The 14,060-nt window shown below is 45.3% G+C and overlaps 11 non-coding genes across 11 annotated transcripts; all 11 read left to right on the top strand.

Moving 5' to 3' along the window:
• Positions 1-25: 25 nt before the first annotated feature.
• On the top strand, positions 26-97 carry TRNAE-UUC (transfer RNA glutamic acid (anticodon UUC)). Its single transcript has one exon. It is a non-coding gene; the product is annotated as a tRNA-Glu (tRNA).
• A 6-nt stretch (positions 98-103) lies between these two features.
• On the top strand, positions 104-175 carry TRNAQ-CUG (transfer RNA glutamine (anticodon CUG)). Its single transcript has one exon. It is a non-coding gene; the product is annotated as a tRNA-Gln (tRNA).
• Positions 176-255: 80 nt separating this feature from the next.
• Positions 256-327, top strand: TRNAE-UUC (transfer RNA glutamic acid (anticodon UUC)). The gene has a single exon. It is a non-coding gene; the product is annotated as a tRNA-Glu (tRNA).
• Positions 328-333: 6 nt separating this feature from the next.
• TRNAQ-CUG (transfer RNA glutamine (anticodon CUG)) lies at positions 334-405 on the top strand. Its single transcript has one exon. It is a non-coding gene; the product is annotated as a tRNA-Gln (tRNA).
• Positions 406-478: 73 nt separating this feature from the next.
• TRNAE-UUC (transfer RNA glutamic acid (anticodon UUC)) lies at positions 479-550 on the top strand. Its single transcript has one exon. It is a non-coding gene; the product is annotated as a tRNA-Glu (tRNA).
• A 6-nt stretch (positions 551-556) lies between these two features.
• On the top strand, positions 557-628 carry TRNAQ-CUG (transfer RNA glutamine (anticodon CUG)). The gene has a single exon. It is a non-coding gene; the product is annotated as a tRNA-Gln (tRNA).
• Positions 629-701: 73 nt separating this feature from the next.
• TRNAE-UUC (transfer RNA glutamic acid (anticodon UUC)) lies at positions 702-773 on the top strand. Its single transcript has one exon. It is a non-coding gene; the product is annotated as a tRNA-Glu (tRNA).
• Positions 774-779: 6 nt separating this feature from the next.
• On the top strand, positions 780-851 carry TRNAQ-CUG (transfer RNA glutamine (anticodon CUG)). The gene has a single exon. It is a non-coding gene; the product is annotated as a tRNA-Gln (tRNA).
• An 80-nt stretch (positions 852-931) lies between these two features.
• Positions 932-1,003, top strand: TRNAE-UUC (transfer RNA glutamic acid (anticodon UUC)). Its single transcript has one exon. It is a non-coding gene; the product is annotated as a tRNA-Glu (tRNA).
• Positions 1,004-1,153: 150 nt separating this feature from the next.
• Positions 1,154-1,225, top strand: TRNAE-UUC (transfer RNA glutamic acid (anticodon UUC)). Its single transcript has one exon. It is a non-coding gene; the product is annotated as a tRNA-Glu (tRNA).
• Positions 1,226-1,231: 6 nt separating this feature from the next.
• Positions 1,232-1,303, top strand: TRNAQ-CUG (transfer RNA glutamine (anticodon CUG)). The gene has a single exon. It is a non-coding gene; the product is annotated as a tRNA-Gln (tRNA).
• The last annotated feature ends 12,757 nt before the right edge of the window (positions 1,304-14,060 follow it).

Genomic DNA, 14,060 nt, shown 5'->3' with positions numbered 1-14,060 from the left:
CCGCACGGCTTGACCGTATTTCGAATCCGGCGTGGTCTAGTGGTTAGGATACCTGGCTTTCACCCAGGAGGCCCGGGTTCGATTCCCGGCGTCGGAAGTGTGCGGTCTCATGGTGTAACGGTTAGCACTCTGGACTCTGAATCCAGCAATCCGAGTTCAAATCTCGGTGAGACCTTTTTCTTTTCTCTTTTGCTTCTCCCAGTTCACTTACAGTGCTTAGTGAGCGGCAGCCGCACGGCTTGACCGTATTTTGAATCCGGCGTGGTCTAGTGGTTAGGATACCTGGCTTTCACCCAGGAGGCCCGGGTTCGATTCCCGGCGTCGGAAGTGTGCGGTCTCATGGTGTAACGGTTAGCACTCTGGACTCTGAATCCAGCAATCCGAGTTCAAATCTCGGTGAGACCTTTCTCTTTTGCTTCTCCCAGTTCACTTACAGTGCTTAGTGAGCGGTAGCCGCACGGCTTGACCGTATTTCGAATCCGGCGTGGTCTAGTGGTTAGGATACCTGGCTTTCACCCAGGACGCCCGGGTTCGATTCCCGGCGTCGGAAGTGTGCGGTCTCATGGTGTAACGGTTAGCACTCTGGACTCTGAATCCAGCAATCCGAGTTCAAATCTCGGTGATACCTTTCTCTTTTGCTTCTCCCAGTTCACTTACAGTGCTTAGTGAGCGGCAGCCGCACGGCTTGGCCGTATTTTGAATCCGGCGTGGTCTAGTGGTCAGGATACCTGGCTTTCACCCAGGAGGCCCGGGTTCGATTCCCGGCGTCGGAAGTGTGCGGTCTCATGGTGTAACGGTTAGCACTCTGGACTCTGAATCCAGCAATCCGAGTGCAAATCTCGGTGAGACCTTTTTCTTTTCTCTTTTGCTTCTCCCAGTTCACTTACAGTGCTTAGTGAGCGGCAGCCGCACGGCTTGACCGTATTTTGAATCCGGCGTGGTCTAGTGGTTAGGATACCTGGCTTTCACCCAGGAGGCCCGGGTTCGATTCCCGGCGTCGGAAGTGTGCGGTCTCATGGTGTAACGGTTAGGACTCTGAATCCAGCAATCCGAGTTCAAATCTCGGTGAGACCTTTTTTTTTCTCTTTTGCATCTCCCAGTTCACTTACAGTGCTTAGTGAGCGGCAGCCGCACGGCTTGACCGTATTTCGAATCCGGCGTGGTCTAGTGGTTAGGATACCTGGCTTTCACCCAGGAGGCACGGGTTCGATTCCCGGCGTCGGAAGTGTGCGGTCTCATGGTGTAACGGTTAGCACTCTGGACTCTGAATCCAGCAATCCGAGTTCAAATCTCGGTGAGACCTTTTTTTTCTCTTTTGCATCTCCCAGTTCACTTACAGTGCTTAGTGAGCGGCAGCCGCACGGCTTGACCGTATTTCGAATCCGGCGTGGTCTAGATTCTACTTCCGGCTACCGTACGGTGCAGATGCAGAATGTCTTGCTCCTGAGGGGCGGTTTCAGCGGCCCAGCTGGGTCGCCGCATCAGATTGAACGATACGACAACGCAGGAATACCAGATCATTTGACCGTGTCCCGAATCCGGTGTGGTCTAGCGGTCGGCCTGGTCTAGTTGTCACACCACATATTACTACATACAAAGTAAATAATGTCGTAAATGACGTTACTACATGCAAATGATAATGTAGTAATGATAACATGTATGAATATTATTTATTAGTGTCCTTGAAAACTGAATTTAACAAAGGAAATAATAATGTTACCTCCATAGCATGCTTAGAGCGCAGCACTTCGTCTCGACCTACTAGACAGAGCAATTATTGGAAAGTTCCTGGATGCCAAACAAACTACGGTTTCCAAATGCTGAAACATTCACTCCCCCACATACTAAACAAATTCAATTTTTCATTAGAGCGATTGTGCCTTCTTTCGCGACAGGATATGTCCAATCTTTTTTAAACTGACGTGATGTATTTTTTGCTGTTTTCTTGGTGCAATAAATGCGGTATAAAATGCTGCATTATTTTTACAATTCTTTTAATTTTTTTTCTCGAGGAGTGCAGATCTTTCTGCATTTTTGTTTTTGTATAATTATATTCCTTATTGTGCCAATTTCACTAAGTATTTGTGTGCCTATATACTTCTTTTCATGACTATGAAGGCTGATAACTTTTCTGCCTTGTATTGCTGGGATGTGGGCCAGTCAAGCTGCGTTTATATCGCAGCTTTTTTCCCGCATTCCACACCACAAATTGTATGTTTGCCTCATGTGTGAATATGTAAACATTGAAACTGTGGTGAAATAAACTCAAACTCCAAACATTTAGTAATCACTGCTTGGTGATGGCGACACTAAGAACCAAGACAAAAGTGCCCAAGTTCAATTGGAATTTGTGGAAATTAAACGATAAATTGGTGGATGATGAAATTGTTGTTTAAAAAGTAAAGGAAAAGACAGATGAAATATGTTTGGTTGAAACTTCTAATTTCACAGCGCTTTGGAACAATTTAAAAATGAAATAAAGATTGCGGCGAATGAACGGGCTGTGCGTGGCAATGAAAGACAGCAAGAGAAATACCTTAAGAGCACGTTATATTATATGACTGCTGTTAGTGCTAATCCATGACGCTTTAGCAATACATGACCTCAAAAGTAAGCTTGAAGTGATTGAAGAAAATAAATATCGTGGAGCGATTGTCCGAGCACGGACTATGGCTCGGGGAAACGCCTACTAAGCGGGTACTCGGTGAAGAAGAAATGCAAGCAGTAAAAGAAGAGAGAGAAAAAAATAAGATATAAAGAAAGCGTTTGTTGAGCGTTATCAAAGACTGCTCAGCCCAAAAATAAAAGATACAGAAGCTTTTCGAAGCGAATTTGTCGCTCATGGCAAGGCTAGACGATGACGTGAGAGAAATGCTTCAATGGCCAATTAGTGTGCATGAAGTAAAACAGGCCTGTGATGAACTAAGTACCGGCAAATCACCTGGGCCTGATGGACTATGGGCTGCCATTTACAAATGCTTCCAGGGAGAACTGTCCAAAACGTTATATCACGTGATAAATGAGTGCTTTGATCAAAAAAGGGCACCTCTGTCGTTTAGAATATGCCATGTAGTACTCATTACAAAATCGTATGATCCCAGGAAATTGTTGGCTGTTGTGGCCTATAGACCTATAGGTCTAACGAATGTAGACTATAAAATATTTACAAAGGTGCTAGCCAAGAAATTGCTGAGTGTTGTCATACACCTCGTATTACCTCACCAGACATGTGGCATCCACTGTAATGCTTTGGCGCTGTGGGTTCCATAATAAATAAATAAATAAATAAGTACAATTTACACAAATATACATACCGTTACAACTATCATAGAATGCTGTGACATGACTCACGACAACATAGCTATGATACAACTGGATCTTCAGAAAGCATTTGATAGAGTTAATCATGACATACTGCAGTTAGTATTAGAACATTGCAATGTAGGTAGTGTTAGCACTGAGGGCATCAAGATGGTGTATAAAGAGTGTCTCGTAAACCTTATCATCAACGACACCTTAAGTGAAAACATTCCAGTACTGTCGCGTATAAAACAAGGGTATGCGGGCTCGTCTGTTCTTTTTTCACTTTATTTGGAACCCTTATGTGTAAAAATTCGCATAAATACAGGTGTGCATGGTTATTCGTTTTACACTACTGAAGTGAAGATACTGGCATATGCAGATGACACGGCCATATTCTGCAAAGACAAGGACAGTATTAATGAAGCTGTTAAGGAAGCTACAGCATTCTGCAGTGCTACCGGAAGTGCGATTAGCTGGGATAAACCTCTGGGCATTTGGCATGGAAATTGGTGGGAAGCGCCGTAGGCGTATGCAAACATGTCCCATTTTTTGCACCAGCCTGAAACTTCTGCGAGCGTTTTATTAGGCGTATTAAGCGTAATATCCGGCAATTGTTCCGCCTGAGCCTCCTATGAGTGTCACAGTGTTGTGTGTCCCCAGGTGTTGAAGAGCCCTGTGTCTCGAATGAAGACCGTCGTAGCGCCCTCTTGATGATTGCCGCAGGCCCCTCGGAGAAAACGATGTCTTCAAAGGTCCTGTGCGGAATATACCATTCTTTTGCAGGCTGTCGACCATCGCTTTCCTTTCTGTGTCAAACTGCGAGCATATCCACATGAAATGCTCGATGTCGGCGATCTCATCACAGAAGGCACAGAACGGGGAAGCGCATCGTCCAGGCTTGAATAACCAAGCCGGGGTGTACGTGGAGTTGTTTCGGACGCGGTACAAAAGCATTGCTTCTTCCTGAGTAAGTCCATGGGTCACACAGGCTGGGTGTGGAACCTGGCAGATCGCCCTAAAGTGATTGTGGATTGCATTCTTAGAGTTATGAAACATCTTTGGCACTCCTACTTTTGGGACACATGTCAGTGCCCGGCGTGCAAGAGCGCCAGCTTGTTCATTTTCTTCAATTCCTACGTAGGATGGGATCCACTGAAATTTTACGGTAAATCCCTTGCTCATTAAGTGATCACTGCCAGAGATTGCCTTGTAAACTTACTTCCAGGTAGGCCACGATGTAATCGTTGTAACGATGATTTTGAGTCTGTCAGAACCACGATGTCACGTGTGGAATATGTGCGCAGTTTTCGCAAGGCCGCGGCAATGGCGGCACTTTTTGCTGTTGTAGACGACACTACGCGATGCAGGTGGCCAGACGAGGACATATCAAGGGAGGGCGTGCAGAATGCCGCTGCGGAGCTGTCTGTGCACACTTGTAGGTGGCTTTGAAACGCTGTGCTTAAGTGCTCTAGCACAAGAAACTTTGCTTCGGCAGCAGGAATGGTGCGTTTCGCCGGTAGATGGGGTACACTGAGGCTGCACGTAACGTCCGATAAAGACCATGGCGGGTTGAGGCGACTCCATTTAGGCCACTCCAATCCTAAAAACCAAAAGGTGTTCAGCACCGTATGGAAATGAGAGCGAGTTCTTGCTCTTAGCAGCCTGGACGCTGAATCCACCAATCCGAGTTCAAAGCTGGGTGAGACCTTTTCTTTTTCTTTTGTTTCTCCCAGTGCATCTACAGTGCTTAGTGAGCGGCAGCCGCGCTGCTTGACCCTGTCTCGAATCCGGCGTTATCCGTCGAATCCGTCGAATCCTGACGCTAGGCCAGCTCGTGCTTACTTCAAAGAATGTATGTCGCGATTTATTGAAATTCAGAAAATAGAAGAATGTGTCCCGGACTGGCTGTCGAGGCTAGAACCCCTGACAGCCATGAAGGAATTTTAGTTTGACAAAGCCAGTCCAATATGGACAGATGGCTCCATTGTGCGGTTTCTTTCCTTACGCACCTTCCGTTTTTTTTTCTTTTCTTTTTTTTTGTTCTCCTCCAATGGTTGGAATTTGTGATACATAAGTGTGTGCTACCTGTATCGTCTGAAAAATGTCGAAGACCGGCAATAAATAAAGAAAAAAGAATCCGGCATGGTCTAGTGGTTAGGATTCCTAGCTTTCATCCAGTGGGTCTGGGTTTGATTCTCGGCGTTGGAAGCGTGCGGTCTCATGATGTAACAATTAGCACTCTGGACTCTGAATACAGCCATCCGAGTTAAAAGCTCGATGAAACCTTTGATTTTTTCATTTTTCTTTCTCCCAGCGCATCAACAGTGCGGCATCAACAGCGAGGGCAAGCTGAGGGGTTTGAACCCCACTGCCTCGTCGCTAAGATGCTCATGCTGTGTTCGGCCGTGGCAATTGCATAAGGACCAGCTTACCTGTGGATTTTTGAGTCTCTCACAGAAAGAAGTGAGTGCCTTACGATATGCTTGATCACCTTCATAAACGGCAGTAAGGCTTGACGCACCCCATGTGCATAGGCGCGCTAAACGTGCGAGGCCTTTCTTCTAGTCGTCGACAGTATCACATGGGCCCTCTTTTTCGCGACACCATAGCAATTCAAGAAACGAAAGCCAAAAACCAGCCTCAGGCAGGCCACACGGTAAAACCATTTACTCCACGCCGTTAAATATCTGTGTCAAGGGGTTTGGGACCCCTAACCCCAAACTCGACAGGGCCCAAGCGGTAGACTGGCGGCAGCTACAAACAAAGACCTTCCCCAACCCCGTCCATCTCAGGAGGATATATCCGGACGTCTACTCAGATGATAACTGCAAGCTAAGCAGCAGGGCTCACGCAACTCTTAGACACATTCTCTGGGAATGTGACGTTATATGCGAAGAAAATGCAGTTTCCCCAGATGAAGCTGCGGCGCGATGGACGGCCGCGTTGCGCAGCTCAAACCTCGAAAATCAACTATGGGCCATCCAGCAAGCCCGTGAGGCGGCGAGGAGACAGGATCTCCGGACCTCCTCGCGGGCGGCCTAGGCCCAGGCCACGAATTTGCCGGATTGTTAATAAAGTTGTTACCACCACCACCAAGGGGTTTGGTCGTCCAGCAGCAGTACCTTGTTATTGTGTAACTCAAAAAAATAGTAGTATAGAAAACGTGACTGTATGTAAAATTGGGCCGTTACTTTTCTGTGATTTTTCCATCTCTGCTTCGAAGTGGCGGGCCAGTTGTTTGTCCGGGCCTAACAGAGAAACCGAATGCTGAGCTTCTTTTCTTTTAAAGCGGCGTATTCTTTTTAGGTTGTGAAATAATTATTCTATTTCTTGGTGATTTTAACTGCGTCTGTGCTACTGTCTATAAAGAAACGAATGAACCAGTGCGCGACAATAGCGGCACAAAATTAAGCACAATAGTTCAGAGTGCACTGTCTCGAACATATCGGTCACATTGTATACCTGGCGGAAGATGGTCATAGTTCACTCATAACGCACTCAAGCCATGCATGGCTGGACAGAGTATACGTTTCTGCTAATATACTGCCGTTGTGCCAGTATTACAACTACAAACATGTTTCGTTCTATGACCACAGTCGTTATTTTTTTCCTTAGGAGCAAAGTGCAAAGGGCCGCCGTTCAGTTACACGCGTTGGAAGTTTAATGACAAGCTTCTGGACAACGATAACTGTGAACAAAACAAAAGAAAGCATAGGCAAAGTTCCATATAAAGCGAAATGTTTATCACTGTGTAGGAGCTGTTCAAACAAGAGGTTCAAATCAGTGCAATCGAGGGAGCATGCCCACTTCACGGATTCCTTCTTTTTTTTTTCAACTGCGGTTTCTCAACGGAAACCCAGCGGCATTAGTATACCCCGCCTCCTGCGTGGTCTACTGGGATTGTTCTTTCGGCTACCGTACGGCGTCGTCGCAGAATGTCTTGCTCCGTTGGAGCGCTTGAAGCGGCCCAACAGGGCTGTAGCATCGCGTTTGCGGATACAGCTGCGCAGTAATAGCAACGTGTTTTGTGCGTCACCTGCAATCAGTATGACAGTTTTTATCATCATCATCATCATCATCATCATCGGCCTATATTTATGTCGATTGCAAGACAAAGGCCTGCGATCCCTGCGATCTCAATTACCCCTGTCTTGCGCTAGCTGATTCCAACTTGCGCCTGCAAATTTACTAGTTTCGTCACCGCCCCACCTAATTTCCTGCCGTCCTCGACGGCGCTTCTCTTGCCTTGGCACCCATTCTGTAACTCTGGTGGTCCACCGGTTATCTACCCTACTCATTACATGGCCTGCCCAGCTCAATTTTTCTCTCTTAATGTCAGCTAGAATATCGGCTACCCCCGTTTGCTCTCTGAACCACACTACTCTCTCATTATATCTCAACGTTACACCTAACATTTCCTTTTCAGTACGCAGACAACTTTCTTTATTTCTTATGGAAATGCATACCGAAATAATCCAGTGGAATATCAGAGGGCTTATGCATAATTTAGACGACATTAAATAACTCCTATACAAGTTTCAACCAAGGTTATCATGCGCGCAGGAAACGCATCTAAAATCCTTCCAAAGAAATTTTATGAAACAGTGTTACATTTTCCGGAAAGCCAGCGAGGATGGCCTCGCCGCATCTAGTGGTGTGGCAACCATAGCACAGAGGTCTGTTGCGTGCCGACACTTACACCTAAACAAACAAATTGAGAGGCAGTAGCCGTTAGAGCTATAGTGTTTGGTAGGCTTGTGACCATCTGCTCTCTCTGTGTCCCATCTGACTTTCATCTGGAGCTTAGAGAGATTGAGAAACTAATAGATCAGCTCCCGAGCAATGCGTATTGACAGGAGACCTAAATGCTAATAACATTCTCTGGGGCTATCCACGCTGTGACGCAGGAGGTCGTGTAATTGGAAACTGTCTCTTGAGTTTTGGTGCGGTTCTCTTGAATAAGAAGGTTCCCACCTTCTGTGGCACCACACATAACTCATATTCTATAGACTTAACCACAGCCTCCGCAGCTATGATGCCGCATTTAGAATGGAAGGGGATCAAAAATCCCTACCGAAGTGATCACTTTCCAATAGTATTAAACCTCACGAAACATGTAGAATATATTTCGCATATACCCAAAGGGAAACTCGATACAGCCGATTGCGCAAAGTTTTCTAGAACGTACACTTTTCAAGCGAGACGGCATCGAAACCTTCAGCATTGATGACGCAGTGGCGTACTTCGCAGCCTTCCTTATTGATGCTGCTTCAAATTCCATCCCGAAAAGAAATGAATCTTCTAATAAGCGACACGTCCCGTGATAGAACGGGCAATGCAAGAAGGCGCGTAAAAACCGAAAGAAAGCTAGGGGACTTTTACGAGAGTCTGCAACTTAAAAAAAAATTTATTAACTGCACGCACACTAAGCCGCAGGGAAGAATAACACGCTGACTGGCGAAAAGGGAAAGCTGGGAGAAGGGACTAATACCCCTGACACACGGGCACTCTAAAGTCCTTTAGGTAAGGGGACATCTACCGGAAAGGCGTTCAAGTGCAGTGACACACGACAAAGGAGTATCTTCTTTACGGCAAAGTTCCTTTTCGGGAAAGGAGATCGCGCAACTACTTTTCGAGCGGAAAAGGAGTTACTCTCGCACACAGCGTGCACAACTCGTCAATAGAAGGAAACCTGCCACACAACTACAGTGCCGATAGGTATTTTTTTTTACCTTGCGAAAATGTTTTAATTGTTAGCGGTGATATAATTTGTCGAATAGCGAAGATTTCCTCTAGCTATATTCTCAAATGCTCGCATAACGTCGCTAGTGCCGCCATGTTGAATTCTGGCAGTGTCGTCGTCGTTTGCTGCGCGCATGTGGTGTGTTCACGTCGCGAGATGGAGACTGCACAATCAGCGCCCCCAGGAAATACCCAGAAGAAACCACAGTTGTTGGAATAACATATTGAATAAAACGCATTATGCCTGCGCGCACAAAGGAAGGGACGACAAAGACGTGAAAAAGGACGACAGAAACGTGGGCCATCACCAGAATAAACAGCACGCACAGCAAAACACCGGCTGCACATATTTGCTGGACCAAGTTAAATGGCTGCTAACAACGCAAAAACGCGAATAATATAAACGACTATAAGCATTATTAGCCATCAACAATTAAAAAAAATATTTTTAGGTTCTAGAGTAGCTAAGTGTAATTAAATACGCAGCTTTTTAAGAATGTTTTCTCTCTTGTGGCTTTAACAGCCAGCGCTATTTTTCTTGCGGCGTTCATCTGAGGAACTACCTAAAGAAGTTCAGTGCGGTGCCGTGTGTCATTGGCGCAACTCCTTTCTGCAAAGGGTCCTTCAGAGTAGCAAAAGGGGTTTACTGGAAAGGACTTCAGTTTTGCCCGTGTGTCAGGGGTATAACAGGCATTAACTCATAGACTGATGAGAAAAAGTTTGCGACATGGTGGGGAGTATAAAAGGACGGCAGACACGCTCGATGCCATTAGTAAATTGCCAAGGCAATAACTGCATAGAAGATCAAGCGAATTCTCTTGGGGCCCACTTTGAACGTGTATCTAGTTCTGCACCCTACTCACAAACATCCTCAGGATATCAAGACCGAATAGAAGGAAATCCACTCGAACGCAAATGCAGGCCCACTGAGAGGTACAACAGTTCTCTCAGTATGGCTGAACTCTACACACTGCATTGATCTCCTGTAACCAGTCGGCGCCAGGACCTGATCGGATCTCGTATGAAATGATGAAACATATGGCTACTCAAACTCTGATCACGCTCCTCTCACTGTTTAATGTAAGATGGGAAGCAGGGTACATTCCGTCCTCTTGGAGGGAAGCAGTTAAAATTCCCATCCTTAAGGAGGGAAATGAACCATCCTTGGCCAATAGCTACAGAAAGACCGCAATAATTAGTTTTATGTACAAACGCTTCGAAAAGGTGATAAACCGGCGCCTGATTCACTATTTAGAAACCAAAAAATTATTACACCCGTACCAGTGCGGTTTCAGGGAAGATAGGTCAACGACAGATCGCTTCGTACGCATGCAGTTATAAGAGATGCGTTTACGCACAAACAGTTCTTCTTGTCAATATTTTTAGACTCGAAAAAAGCCTACGACATTACCTGGCAACATCGAATTTTACAGGATTTCTCTTCAATGGATATGTGGGGAAACATGTTAAACATAATCGGGAGCTACACGTGTAAACGCACATTCCGTGTGAGAGTACGTTGACACTGTTCTGTCTGGACCGTTCATCCAGGAGACCGGCGTTCCTCAACGTGGAGTGCTTAGCTGCATGCTATTTATGATGAAAATGAATTCTTTGCGCTCAGCAATACCGCATACAATGTTGTACTCAGTTTATGCTTTTTGTGCAGACGACGTCAAGATCGGTTTTAAGCCTTGTAACCTTGCAACTTGCGAACGACAAGTCCAAATTGGTCTAAGCAAGGTTTCTCAATGCGCGGACGAAAATGGATTTAGAATAAATGCTACAAAACGTATATGCATTCTTTTCTCGAAGAAGAGGGGTTTGATCACCGCCGACCCAGCACCAGGGGTTTGATTCCACAACCAAGCATATAGCTCAATAAAAAACGTCTATTGGTGGCGAGCGAACGCAAATTCTTGTGTGTAATATGAGGCTCCAGGCTAATGTTTACCCCCCGCATAAGATACATAAAAGAAGAAAATGCCTAAAAGCGATGAATTTACTAAATGTTATGTCACACACGACCTGAGGCAGTGACAAGTACCTTATGAACTTGTACAAGAGCCTCACTTACACATGTAACGCTTCGACATGGACATGTAACGCTACATGTACACGCTTAGAATATGGCTTCATAGTTTATCAGTCAGTTCCACAAAATGCCCCAAAAATGCTCGACCCTCTTCATCATTTAGGCATTCACCTCGCGACCGGTGCCTTCAGGACAAGTCCGACACCAGGCCTCTACGTAGAGTTTAATCAGTGGTCTCTGCATCTGCTGAGATCCTACTGCAGTTGTACGCATTTTTGTAAAGGTGAACTGAAACCGTGCACATCCTTCATATTTCAACACAAACGATACATCATGTGCAGTACTTTTCCAGAACCAACTTGCCACGAGAAAACCCCTTTCACTGCATGTAAGGGAGCTCAGCAAAGAAATGGGCGTGGCACTCCTCGATCATCATTCAATTGCTCCGGCGAAGCTGTTGCCGCCGTGGCACTGGCCGATCATAGAATGTGACACACCGCTTCTACACGTTAGAACACATGCTCCAGACGGAAATATTCGAATGCTTTTCCTCGAACTTCACTCAAAATATTCATGACCAGAATTTTACACTGACGCATCTAAGTCTCATACTTAGTCTTATGTAGCTGTTGGCATATCGTTTTCAGAGTCGAAGTTCTGCAGCCGGAAACAAATACTTTCACTGCAGAGGCCTACGCAGTAATGTGAACTGTGCAGTATATTAAAAAACAAAGCTACAGAAAGCCGTTTTGTTTCCAGACTTTTTAAGCGTTGTAAGATCCCTGAAGACATCCTATAAACGGAGGAATCCTATACTCAATGAGCTTTAATCAATCCTGTGCACAACACATATGTCTGACCAGCATGTCATCATATGCTGTGTGCCTGGACAAAGAAACATGGAGAGTAATACGCTTGCCGACCATGTTGTCAAATCCATAAAAACAAAACCGAGCAATTCTACCATAGCGATCCCTGTCACAGGTTTGTCACCTTTCTTACGGAAGAAACATAGGAGCTATTGGGGCAACAGACGTGGGACATTGAAATTCATAATAAACTACATGTTATTAAGGCAAACTTAGGAAATTGACGCCTTATATCGAAAATACGATGAACTGAGGTTATTTTCTGCCGTCTCAAGATAGAGCACACTTATGGCACTCACTCCTACGTGTTGACCGGTGATGCACCTCCTCTCTGTGATTGATCTGGCGAGACGCTGACGGTCCTTCACATATTGTTGGAGTGTCGGGAATTAGAACGCCAAATGAAAAAGTATTTTGTCCCAGCATACAGACAATACATTCCCCTTCACTCTGCAATGTTCCTCGGAAAGCAACCGCTCTTTGAGAGTAACGTAGTTTTGAGATTTCTAACGTGATGTTGGTAAATTGCTAATTATCAGACCAAGACATTGGCAGCATACCCTCTTGCTCGAGGCTGCTGCTGCGACAGCGCTTTTGTACAGCACTCCTGCCAGCCCCTAGGTTCAATAACCCTCTTGAGGCGCTAGTCCCATTCTCATCGACGTGTTTTACATCATTCCTTCAAACGAAACATTTATGGTCATAGCCCACATGTGCAATCATTGTCATTGTTTTAATACCGATATATTTGATGCAAGTCGCAGCGACTGATTTTAGGCCTCCTAACAGCCATACTTACATCCGCAGTTCGTTACAGAGTGACGCTTATGCGCACACTGCCACATTCTCAGTTGCCCAAGTTGGTCCGATGGTGATTTTCAAACCATGTTAGCTCAGTACAGCTGCCTGATTAGCTCCCATTTGAGCACTAACCACCCAGTGAGCCAAGTAGGCGGTAAAACGGTTACATACATACATACGTACATACATACATACATACATACATACATACATACATACATACATACATACATACATACATACACACACACACACACACACACACACACACACACACACACACACACACACACACACACACACACACACACACACACACACACACACACACACACACACACACACACACACACACACACACACACACACACACACACACACACACACACACACACACACACACACACACACACACACACACACACACACACACACACACACACACACACACACACACACACACACACACACACACACACACACACACACACACACACACACACACACACACACACACACACACACACACACACACACACACACACACACACACACACACACACACACACACACACACACACACACATACATACATACATACATACATACATACATACATACATACATACATACATACATACATACATACATACATACATACATACATACATACATACATACATACATACATACATACATACATACATACATACATACATACATACATACATACATACATACATACATACATACATACATACATACATACATACATACATACATACATACATACATACATACATACATACATACATACATACATACATACATACATACATACATACATACATACATACATACATACATATCCCCGGAAAGTGCATGAAGTAGCCTAAGAAGGCTAACGCGTTAAAAATGAGCCTGCGTCATCCTTCTCTGAGAGATCGTTTGAGAAGGCGGGGAGCGACGAGGAACGACTTCCCGCAGTTGCACCGATGGTATCCTCGCGGTAGCGGGTCTGCTACACGGCCAGACACACAGCTGCACGTATGGTAAAAATCATGGACACTTAAGCCCTTCATGTGTACCTTGTAAGTAAAAGACCGGAATCTTCACCCGCTTGGATGCACCTTGCCTACAGGCCTACTGGCTCCCGATGTAATTCAATCTTGCTCGTCTTAATACTTTCCTTATTGACCCTTTAAATGCTTATCGCCTTCGACCTTGTGCTTCTCCAATTTATTAAGGAGAACTCGTTCTTAGCCTTACGTGGCGTTACAGTGTCGTATACCGCCAGTATCTCTACCTAC

The sequence above is a fragment of the Dermacentor albipictus genome, chromosome 6, assembly GCF_038994185.2.
Source record: "Dermacentor albipictus isolate Rhodes 1998 colony chromosome 6, USDA_Dalb.pri_finalv2, whole genome shotgun sequence".
NCBI classification, from domain to species: domain Eukaryota; kingdom Metazoa; phylum Arthropoda; class Arachnida; order Ixodida; family Ixodidae; genus Dermacentor; species Dermacentor albipictus.
The sequence above is the reverse complement of the archived record's forward strand: the minus strand, read 5'-3'. Positions and strand labels throughout refer to the sequence as shown.